Genomic DNA, 12,967 nt, shown 5'->3' with positions numbered 1-12,967 from the left:
AGGCCTCAGTTCCTCATCACATGGAGTTGATTGAGTGTACTTACAGCATGGCAGTTAGCTTCCCACAAAGGGGGAAATCCAAGAGAAGGAGAGAGAGAAAAAAGCTTCAATGTCTTTTATGACCTGGTATCAGAAGACACACTCCATCATTTCCACAATATCTACTCATTAGAAGCAGGTGACTAAGTTTAGCCCATACCCAAGGGAAGGGGAATTAGGCTCCAGTTTATGATGAGAAGTGTCAAAGAATTTGTGGACTTATTTTAAAACCACCACACTCATGAAATCAGGCTCAGAAATTTGTGCTCTCAACCACTGCATACACCGCCTCTCTTATATTATTCTTTATGCCAGTTTGTATGTGTAAAATATTTCAGAATAGTTTAAAGTTTAAATATAAAAAATTAAAACCATTAAATCAATCATAGGCAAGTATTTTTAAATGTTAGGATGGGTAAAAATCTTTCCAAGCATGACATCTAAAGTAGAAGGCAAAAAAGAGAAAAAAAGAAAAAGACAGAAGGAGATAACTACTTTAAAAATAAAGATGTCTACATACCAAAAATCACCATAAAAAAAATTAAAAGTCAAATAGAAAACTTGGGGGGAAAAATTGCACGATTATATGATAGATGAAGAGTTCCTGTCCTCAATTTCAAAGGATGCTTTAAAATCACTAAGAAAAAGATATATATATTAGTAGAATATGAAATTGACATAAATATGCAATTAAAAAAAAGAAATAGAAAATACCAATAAACACATTAAGAAAATATTCAATTTATTTGATCTTTGGTAATCAAAAAACAGCAATTAAAAATGAGATCTGTATGTTCTTTCAAGTTGGTAAAGATTGGGAAAATTACAGCATTGTCAAGACTTGGAGGGAAAGGGAATGTCATATGTCTGCAGGGTATATACATTGGTATCTGCAAAGAAGTTTTCAAAATGTACCAAAAACCTTAAAGAGTTGTGTTCCCTTTCACAATAACAACTTTACTTCTAGCAATTTATCTTAAGAATTAATTGGACAAAGATAGAGAGAGACATGCTTATCACAGCATTTTTTATTATACCAAAAAAATTTTTAAACAACTTAAATGTCCAAAAACTGAAGATTTTGTTAAATAAATGATGGTACAGCAGTGAATGATGGAATATGATGCCATTAATAACTGACATGGAGGAAACTCATGAGGTTAAATGAGTAACATATTTTAAATGGCATATATAACATGATACAACTTTTAGAAGAAAAAATTTTAACCTGTATTGCATACAGCATATGTTAATAGGTTAAAGTGTTATATAGAGCAAAATGTTAATAGTGTTATCTTTAGATGATATAACTTCGGATGGCTTTTTATTTTCATCTGTTTATTCTTGTTTTTAAAATCCTGCCTGTGAGATAAGCCCAGATTATAAATCCAAAGTTATTTCTTCACTGACCTCTCTGTCTTTCTACTTGCTCCCCCACTAACTGAATAAATGATAGAAAAGGCTGGAACCGGGCGCCTGGGTGGCTCAGTTGGTTAAGTGTCCGACTTCAGCTCAGGTCATGATCTCATGGTTCCTGGGTTCGAGCCGCATGGGGCTCTATGCTGACAGCTCAGAGCCTGGAGCCTGCTTCTTTGGATTCTGTCTCCCTCTCTCTCTGCCCCTCCCCCACTCATGCTCTCTCAAAAATTAATAAACATTAAAAAAAAAGGAAAGGCTGGAACCTGATATTATCAGTTAATAATCATTAACCCCTCACCCCAGCACAGCCTCTGTAATTTGCATAATAAAGAAATGAGTTTGAAATCCCCTGCCCAGAGATCTACATCTGCTTTCATGAACCTACTAGTGTTCTGCTTTTTAAACTAGAACGTTAGGCAACATATCCAAAATGATGACATGTTCACATTTAAAGCAAGTGATCAAAAACATGAATGTGAGTCTGTCTTACACATCTAAAGAGCTCATGGTAGCCTTTATCAACGCAGACTATCATCTCTTAAAACGGCACTGTCGTTTGCTTCTGTGGTTTTGGAGGTGGCTGAAAGTTTAATTTTGAATATGAAAAACTTTAGATGGCATACACAGGTCTACAATTAACAACCAATCATTCACATTGAAAGGGAGCCAGGGCCAAATATATGATCCACGTATCACTCTTATGTTCTATTGGATTAATGTTTTTAATTAAATTAGCCAAATTCTGGCCAACTTTCTATCAAGGAAAACAAAGTCCAAGAAAACAGATAAGCATTTTTTGACACAACAAGAGAAGTCTTACTGACTTCAATGTTTTAAAAAAGTCAAAAACAACTACAGAAATTGCATAATAATAGAACACATTTCAAAAGGCAGTTGCCAACGTAAAGTCATCATTCACTTTTTTTTAAGTAGAGTATTTCTATATTCAAAACAGCAAGAAAGAATTTTCAATACTTTGTAACTTTTAAGAGGAAGAAATTCTAAATTGTTAATTGCTAAGAAAGAATAAGTGATTTTCATCTTCTTTCCTTCCTTAACTAATAAAATTCCATAAATTCCTTCATTCCTACAAGGCATCACATACCAGATCAAACCAATATAAACTTACAAAGACTTTTTGAAGTTGTATGATTCATTGACTCATTTGGGAAGATTTGGATAAATGACTTGCTAACATTTTCCTATATTGTCATTGATTATCTTTGGAAGAGAAGTATTGGCTGGTGGTACTTGTCCTTTCAGAACATTGCAAGGAAGGCTTTATCCTTTTAGAGCTATCAATTCCCACTGAGAACCAACCCCCTTGATGGTATTAAATAAATAATAAGGATAAAGCTATAACATCCAATATCTGATTCAGCACACGGCTTAATGAGTTTTAAGGTACTGTTAAGTGCTTTGAAATCTTCAGAGAGTGGAAAGGACAATATACCATATCACCCATCTGGAACATAACATCATCTTAGTAGAGATTAATATTTCAATTCTTCACTTTGTTTCGATATTTTCACTTTGATCTCTTTTGCATTGCCTACCTACATTTCATGGAGACAGCTAGGGTTTAAGATAATAGAGAAATAAGCACAAATTCTTAGGGGGCTGAGAAATATTTGGGGGTGGTGCTTTCTATCACTGGCAATTAATAAGTGCTTATTGCATTACATTGAAGAGCATAGAACTAACACTCACAAGAAGCATCTGTTGCACAGTAGAAACAAGCTAAGCATCAGGAGATTAGGGTTCTTATTTCAGCTTTCTTTTCAATACCTGTGACCAACTAGCTGATCATGCACCCAGTCTGGGTCTTCTGAGTCTTGTCATCAAAAAGTGATAGCTAATTGGGGCTCCTGGGTGGCTCTGTTGGTTAAGCGTCAGACTTCGGCTCAGGTCATGATCTCACAGTGCGTGAGTTCAAGCCCTGCATCTGGCTCTCTGTTCTCATCACAGAGTCCACCTCAGATCCTCTGTCCCCCTCTCTCTCTGCCCCTTGGCCACTCAGGCTCACTCTCTCTCTCTCTCAAAAATAAACATTAAAAACTTTTTTTAAAAGTGATAGCTAATGAGACGATCTCCAGCTGCAATATTCTTTGAGCACATGATATCCAAGTTGAGAAAAGACCTGTATCTGCAAATGTCTAAGTAGGGTTGCTTGCTACAATGTAGAGGTACTTCTTTAGAAATCTCCACCTAAGAATGCTCAATCCATGAGAACTCCAAGCTCATACATTGAGAAAACCAAGTTCCCTTCCAAGGAAGGTAAAACAATCACCTACCAATATCAATTCACCTTGACTGATGGCATAATTTGTTCAAAATGCTGTTACAATCAGACCAGTAATTCAGAGCTTAGCCATCCGGAACCAAGGAAATTTATTTTTTATAAGTGAACATATCAAAGATGTCATCTGCCAGCTACACCTAAATTCTTTAAGGGTTAAGACATGTTAAAAATAAAAAAACCCAAAAGGTTTTCAGTAATTATTTGGCCTAACAGCTTCTTTCCTTTTCAATATTGTCAAGAATTAATTTCACAAAACTAAGCTGGAGAGTTTTAAAAATTCTATTATGATTTCACTCCTGGTAGGTCCTACTCCCCTGAGATGAAAACGTTGATTTTTTTCTTTTTTTTTGAGACTTTGGTACCAGACAAAGCTTTGCCTCCCCTGAGAGATGAGTACACCTCTTCCTTTCTAGTGGCTGATTTGTAATTTATCATGCCTCCCTCTTCTCAGCCTGCCAAGAAGCTTAGGTATAAGGGTTGAAACTCAATCACAGCAACCACAGCTAAGTTATAGTTACCATATTTCCCTTGTCCTTTTTTCTATATCCTGCTTTTCTATTTTATTAGCCTTGTTGCTAAGTCATTTTTTATTGCAAACTCTTGGAAAGAGGTGAAGTATAAATAAATATAAATGTAAAATGAGCATAACATATAAAAATTATAGTCTACATCCAAAGAACAACATCTTTCACCTCCATACAAGGATATTAAAATTAAAAGTGAACTTATTTGGAAGTGAACTGCACGATATCAGCAAAATTTAGACAAGTAAGTAATTTGTTTATTAGATGTTTGTCAAGTGTTTCAATCCATTTTGCTTTATTAATCTCTTGGGGAAAATTGAGACCTCTCAACACGTAGAGTGCTCAATTAAATTAAATATTTTGTGAAAATACGTACAACTAATTTTTAAGTGAGTGTCTACCTTTATTTTTTTTCAAGTTTATTTACTTATTTTGAGAGGAGAATGATCAGGGGACAGGCAGAGAGAGGGAGGGACAGAGGATCCCAAGCAGGAGCCCAACTCGGGGCTTGATTTCACAAACCATGGGATCATGACCTGAGCCAAAATCAAGAGTTGGATGCTTAACCAAACTGAACTACCCAGGCTCCCCATGAGTGTCTACCTTTAAAGTGAAAACAAAACCCTTTAGAATGAGAGGCTCTGTTTTATTTAGGGGAGTATTTGCTGCTCTAAAAACCCAAAATGTGTAAAAACTAAAACACATTTGAAGTTTATTTTTTGCTCCTCTAAGAGACTGAGGGAGTTTTTCCTAGTTAGCAGGCAGATCTCTACATAGAGCTTTAGGGACCTGGACTCCCTCCATCTTTGGCTTGGCCATCCCCTAGGGCATCCAGCTAGCAAAAAAGAAAGAGAGCATAAAGCATTGGCCTGTGTCTCACTCTCACTCCTATTCCATTGGTGAAGGCTGGTCAGGTAACCACATCTAGATATAAAGCAAGGGAGGGTGCAAGGTGGGGGGAGGTTAGGGAATTAGGACTAGGAAAGTTCAGGGCTACACAGTCACTTTCCAGTAATGACTCTATACAATGGAAAGGGAGCACATAAATTTTTGCGGGCAGCTTGCCCTGCCTGCTATCGGTTCGTGCCTTTCCATTCTTTGTGTTTCCTTTTTCCACAGTCTCTATTGTCTATGCAAAGAAAAACACTCAAACATAGAGTGGCAGTTTGGCAACATAGCTTGCTGCTTGTCAGACTAGGGTGCGGACAGAGAAGAACTGCTGGGAAAAGGTAGTTGAACAGAACCAGGAAATCACACCAAATGCTGAGAAGACAAGTAGATCATGAATGGACACCTTCCTTCTAGGTTGTTGAGTCCATGAGAACCAAATGAACTAGATATTCCAGGACAGATCCAATCTCATTTTCTTCTCATCAATGGAGGTTCTTTGTTTAATGTGTTACAAAATATGTACCTCTGAAAGATTCCTCTTATTAATAAATTTACAAATCACGAAATTGCCTTTGTCGAGCCATATATCCTGAGGTTTATTCAGGAAATATGATTATCACCTGGGTTATGGGTGTAGCTCAGCCAATAAATAGCTGTGTAACTTCAGACAATCCTCTTTACCTCTATGCTCTCAGATTCTTCCCTAAAAAAGAAATCAAGGGATTGAACCAAATGGTCATTTATATCCAATCAAGATCTAAGTGAAAAACTCTGCGATCTGAGTGGCACTATAAAGCTAATTCAACTTGAACATATTTTAACTTAATATATTCTAGCATCAATGATAAATGAAGCTATTGTAATAAATACATCCATTGACTGGATTTTGAACAAGTAATGGTTTGTTAAATCTAAAAATTTCCTATGATGGGGTGACTGGGTAGCTCAGTCGGTTAAGTGTCCGACTTCAGCTTAGGTCATGATCGCGTGGTTCATGAGTTCGAGCCCTGCATCAGGCTCTGTGCTGACAACTTAGATTCTGTGTCTGCCCCTCCCCAACTTGTGCTCTGTCTCTATCTTTCAAAAATAAATAAACATTAAAAAAATGTTTTAATTGCCTATGGTGGAGGCTATTCTTTTCATGTATCAGACTGCACTTAACCAAAGGCCTAACTTACTGCTATAAAATAAGTAGAGTCTATATAGGTCTTTACCTCTTTACAACTATGACATTACATTTAAATAAATCACATGAAACTTCCTGCACAACTTCTTAACCTAATTATCTAAAAAGAGAATACACGAAATTAATAAAAAAATGTGTTATAAAAGTAAATACCAGGGGTGCCTGGATGGCCTACTTGGTTAAGCATCCAACTTTGGCTCAGGCCATGATCTCACGGCTAGTGAGTTTGAGCCCCATGTTGGGCTCTGTGCTGACAGCTCAGAGCCTGGAACCAGCTTCAGGTTCTGTCTCCCTCTCTCTCTGCCCCTCCCCCCCCCCTCTCTCTCACACACACACACACACACACACACACACACACACACACACAAAATAAACATTAAAAACATTTTTTTTTAGTAAATACCAGTCTTCCCCCACTGGGTATTTTTTGGGCCAGTTAGAACGTCATTTAGTAAACAACCAAATGCCTAGCTTAGTGAACTAAAAATCATAATCTAGTTACCCAGTTGGTTAACTCTGCCTTCCTTAAGCAGTGCCCTGGGCCAGGTTGCTCCTGCAGCAGGAATGTATGCCCTTTCCACCCTTTCTCCCTTGGAAAAGTCCAAGGTTGAGGACCTGTCCAACTCACTTCTCCATGGTCTTCTGGGAACTTCATCAGAGTTCAATATTCATTGTGCCTTCCCTACAAGTAGCTTCAAAAAGTATCACTCAACATCTAACTCTCTGCTTGAAAACCAAATAGCAAATCTTTGGCTTTGGCTTAATTTGGGTTTTTTGCTTGTTTTTTTTTTATATTAAATATAATTTATTGTCAAATTGGTTTCCATACAACACCCAGTGCTCCTTCCAACAGGTGCCCTCCTCAATGCCCATTACCCACTTTCCCCTCTCTCCCACCCCCCATCAACCCTCAGTTTGTTCTCAGTATTTAAAAGTCTCTCATGGTTTGCCTCCTTCCCTCTCTGTAACCTCCCCCCTCCTTCCCCTCCCCACTGGTCTTCTGTTAAGTTTCTCAGGATCCACATATGAGTGAAAACATATGGTATCTGTCTTTCTCTGCCTGACTTATTTCACATAAATACCCTCCAGTTCCATCCATGTTGCTACCAATGGCCAGATTTCATTCTTTCTCATTGGGCTTTGGCTTAATTTGATTTCCAAACTCACTAAAGACAATTGATGCAGTCCCAGAAACTGGTAGGCATCATGAAAGAGGGAAGAGTCAACTCTACCTGGGTAGGGGATCAAGGGAGGAAGGTTTAGAAAAGGTTTTATAGATAAAATAGCACTTGAGAAGGCTCTTTAAAGACATCAGGGGCAAGGAGATAGACAAGGAGATGCATAGGCTAGAGAAATAAACCAGGACCAGATCATGAAGGACCAGGTACAGGAGGCTAAAAAGTTTGAACTCCATCCTGTAGATAATGGAAAATCCCCCCCTGAAGGTTTTAAGCATCAGTAATATGATAAAATTTTTCATTTTACCAAGATTGTTATTTTGGCAACAGTGTGGAGGATAAATTATGGGCCAGAATGGAAATAGGGAGCCAGTCAGGAGACAATTGTGGTAGTTATTACAATGCCAGTTTACACACTATGACAAAGTTCCTAGCCAGAAATCACCACCCCCCCCACACACACCCCAACCTTTAGGCAGGTTCACAAGCAACAGGAAATTTCACACAGATAAATGCTCCTAATCTGTACATAGATGCTTCCAGGCAGTAATGTTAGCTCAAGTTGTATTTATGAAATGCGTAGAGCTAGATGAGAATGCTTTCCTTTTTATTGATTACTCTCAATTACACATTACCTGTGATAGTCCTTTGCCAGATATGCTTTATGATTTAGATCAGCACTTCACTATCTGTGGGAAAGGACCAGGTTTTGTGTTTTCTTTTTCCAATTTGTTGCAGACTGACACTTTTGTCAAATACGATAATGGGAAATTACTAGGAAAATGAAATGAAAAAGCAAAGAACACAAAATGCAAGCCCTTTTTCTAATTATATTGAACAAACATAAAATAATTCTGTCAAATTGCTATCAGAGTTTCTAAACGTTTACCCTCAGTTTCTGCCACAGACCAGTAGGAGTTTGCAGACTGGCACAAGTCCACAGACCACGCTATAAGTAGCCCTGGTCCAGATGGGCATAGCAAGAGGTATGGAAGCACAGGAAAATTGATAACCTCCAAGAGCATCAGACCCCCTCTTGTTTAACCTCCCTGAAGAGACTGAATAATGAGAGCACTAAAACTATCAGACAGAAGTGGTCAGACACAAAGTCCACATTTGTATCATGAAACAATTTAAACAAAGTAGCATTTTTATTAGATTTGGGTCGTTAGGGGTGTTTCCCTCCTACTCAACTTTGCTTTAAGCAACCACTGAGACCAATATTTAAACATGTTAGCGCTGATGAGCAATGCCAAAAAAAATATAATCAAACAAAGTGACTAAATTAATAATTTATACACTAACAACTATGTGAAAATATAAGGCATGAGGAATTCAATTAGAAAAAAATGTAATCCAAATTAGAGTGCGTCTCAATTAAATTAGATTCCCCAACAGTGCTGTAAGTTTAGTTAAAGCCCATAGCACTACAATGACCTTAACATCACTAATGGCAACTTGACTTAGAGCGTATGTGGTATATTTGAACCACTTTATAAATACTTATGTGGATGCTTTGCTTCAGCTTAAGTGGTAGTAAGACTCTTCTCAGACTTCTCTTTATAGTGTAATAATAATAGTTATTTATTGAACATGGTTATGCTTCAGAGACATTATCTCTTTAAATATACCCCAATAACCCTGTAAGATAAGTATTATATTCTCTCATTTTAAAGATGAGAAAATTGAGGTTCAGAGCGGTAAGTACCTTATGAAAGGTATACAGTTGTTAAGAGCAGAGGCCAAGTTGAAACCATATCTCCCTGATGCCAAAGCCTATCCTTCTAGCCTTCTAGCTACACTCTGCCTGGATCATCAGCTTCAGTGGTGACCCAGAGGCTGTAGACTGCCTGGGTGGAGTTGTTTTATCAGCTTTGAAAGGGAGGGAGATATGCTAGTCCTTGACCCTCACTAAGTAGTAAAAACCCTAACAAGGTACCACCATCCAGGGCAGCCCTATCTCTGAAACTGACAGTCTTTCTTTTAACTTTTTATTTTGTAATAACTGTACATTGATTAAAAAGTTGCAAAAGCAGTTCTGAGGATTCCTATATGTCCTTTATCCATTTCCCCTAATGCTAACATCTTACATAACCATAGTACCATTAATAAATCAGGAAATTGGGGCACCTGGGTGGCTCAGTTGGTTGAGCATCCAACTCTTGATTTCTTGCACTGACAGTGCAAAGCCTGCTTGGGATTCTCTCTCTCTCTCCCTCTCTCTCTACTCCTCCCCAACTCATACATGCTTGCTCTCTCTCTCTCTCTCTCTCTCTCTCTCAAAATAAATATAAAATAAAATAATAAAATCAGGAAATTAATATTTTTATGGTAGTCTTAATTAAGCTACAGACCTTATTTGAATTTTGGAAGCTTTCCCATCAGTGCCATGTTTCCTGTCCCAGATCCTATCCAGGATCTGTCATTGCATTTAGTTTTTCTCTCTCCTTAGTGTCCCTCAACATATGACACTCCATCAGTCTTTCTTAGTCTTTTATAACCTTGACATTTTTGAAGAATATTGTCAGTTATCCTATAAAATATCCCTCAATTTAGATTTGCTGGATGTTTTGTCATGATTAACTTAAAGTTATGGATTTGGAGGAAGAACACCACAGGGGTTATATGCCCTTCCCAGTGTATTGTGTCAGAGGATGCATGTTGTCAGTAGGTCTTATTATTAGTGTTATTCACCTTTATCACTCCATTAAGGTGTTATCTATCAGGTGTCTCTACTGTAAAGTTACTATTTTTTCACTTTGCAATTAATAAATATTTATTTGGGGGGAAATGTTTTGAGATCATCCTGCCAGGCTTTTTAATGTCGACATGATAGGTTACTTGTTAATTTTGGCATTTATGACACTGACTTCAGAGTCACTCTTTTATGTGACTGTTGAGAAGAAGAAGGCTGGGGTGGATGATAAGAGCACAACCTACTCATTACTGAGAAGGAAAACAGCTTCTAGGGGCCTGGATGAAGAGTAGAGAGGCAAAGTGAGAATGGTTAACAGAGAAAAATAAAGCCCTAGAAAATCCTAAGAAGAGACTACAAATTGTCTTGCACCCCAGTTTTCAATATCCCCTTATTCGGTAGTAATTTAATCTCCACTCATGCTCAAGTTTTAGGAAGACTAGTGGTCTTCCAGCTTGACACTATATTTTCCAGCTAGATGTGGCCCTGGGACTAAGTTCTCAACAATGCCATGTGAGCCGAAAAGTGCTAGATGCACATCATCTAAGACATTTCTTGCCTTCTTTCCTCCTTCTATGACCCTAGAACAGGACCTCCTGCTCATTTTGTATCACAGACCAGTTTGGCATGGTGGTGAATCTCCTGAGACCTTAATAGAATGATGTTTTAAATGCATAAAGATACAAAGGGTTATAAAGGAAACCAATCATAATGAAATACAGTTGTAAAATATTTTTAATGTTTTGTTATTATTTTTTTTTAATTTTGGAGAGAGAGCACATGCAAGAGGGGTAGAGGGACCAAGGGAGAGAGAGAGAACCCGAAGCAGGCTCCATGATCAGCACGGAGCCTGATGCAGGGCTCCATTCCACAACCCTGGGATCATGACCTGAGCTGAAATCAAGAGTCAGACGCTCAACCAACTGAGCCACCCAGGTGCCCCTGTAAAATATTTTTAAATAAATGTATGATATATTACTCTATGTACTTCTTTATTGACATATTACATAAAAATATTTAACAAGGGGTCTAACGACTAACATAGTTTCCAAGCAGTAAATATAAATGGTAGTTTGAGAGAACTGTAGTAACTATAAGGTGATATGAAAATACCTGTGACTTCTACTGGTGACAGAGTCACTAGGCCTGCTAACACTACTATGGTTTATTGCCTATAATTGTTAGATATGCTACATTTCTATTAGAGGTTTTCCTACTCAAGTTCATAAACATCCTGAATCCCATCCATAGTCCTCAGAATAGAGAATATTGGAGCAACAAGATAGAAAAAATCTGAGAACCACCTGTTTCCCCTAGACTCCCTCCTTATTGACCTCTGGACTATTACTCAAAAAGAGAGAAATTTCTCTATTGTTTGAACCACTTTGTCATGCCTTTCCTATCTAAGTCTCCTAGTTACAATAGTTAAGCTGTACTCCAACTCAGCAGTTCTCAACCTTTTTAATCTTTAGACCCCATTACAATCTTGAAAATTATTGACAACCTCAAACATCTTTTACATGGATTATATATATCAATATTTACCATATTAGAAATTAAAACTGAGAACTTTTTATTTTTATTCATTAAAAAATAACAATAATAAACCCATTACATGTTAACATAAATAACACTTTTATGAAAACTAATTGTATTTCCCCCCCAAACAAAAATTAGGGAAAAGAATAGGCATTGTTTTACATTTGTGAAAATCTCTTTAGTGTTTGGCTTAATGGAAGACATCTGGGTTTTCATATTCTCTTCTGCATTCACTATGTTTTGTTTTGTTACTTTGGTTGAAGTAAATGAAGAAAATCAATCCTCACATAGATATGGAAAAGGGAGTATTTTAAATAGCCATTTCAGATAACTGTGGGTCTCCTTTTTTGATATTATTCAAAAACTTGACAAGTAGTGCTTACGTTTGTTGTAACGTGGAATCTGAAACCACATCACTGAACTTTTACACTGTCACATTAAAATCCTTTAGTCTATAGTTTATATGGCTCTCTTACCCTCACAAGATTTTGTAACACCATGGGAGCACCTGAGTGGCTCAGCTGGTTAAGCATCCAACTCTTGGTTTTGGCTCAGGTAATGATCTCACTGTTTCGTGAGTTCAAGCCCCACATCAGGCTCTGCACTGGCAGCATGGAGTCTGCTTGGGATGCTCTGTCTCTTTCTCTCTCTGCCCCCCACCCCCACTCACTCTGTCTCTCTCACTATAAGTAAACTTCAAATTTAGAGATTTTGTAACATCACGAATTGGTCATTTTGAATACATTGGTTTGCTGAGTTCTGCAGCTCTTCTGAATGTTGACACATTTCATTATACAATATCAAAAAATCACACTGGTTAACATTAGCATGGATCTCATCAAAAAAAAAGTTTTTAAGAATTGAGAAGTTGTCGAGCTCGTGGTGGTGGATACAAGTCTTCCAAAATTATAATTTTCACTTGAAAGCTCAAATGTCATCATTGGCAACAGATACTGTCAGTTGTTTTCCTTGAAGTGACAGGCTTACTTTCTTCATTTTTGAGGAAATGTCTGCCAAACACCATAGCTTGTCTATCAGTCGTTCTCTCAAGTAAAAATGGTTTTCTGCGAAAAAGGGGCTAATTCATCTCACAGCTCAAACAACCACACACGCCCTTTTCCTTGAGACAACCACACGCAGCAGCCGTGCCTTATGTACACTTCTCATTCCGTCACCCAGAGTGTTGCAAAAACA

This window comes from Acinonyx jubatus, chromosome C2 (assembly GCF_027475565.1).
Source record: "Acinonyx jubatus isolate Ajub_Pintada_27869175 chromosome C2, VMU_Ajub_asm_v1.0, whole genome shotgun sequence".
In the NCBI taxonomy this organism is placed as follows: domain Eukaryota; kingdom Metazoa; phylum Chordata; class Mammalia; order Carnivora; family Felidae; genus Acinonyx; species Acinonyx jubatus.
This window is presented reverse-complemented; position numbering follows the sequence as displayed.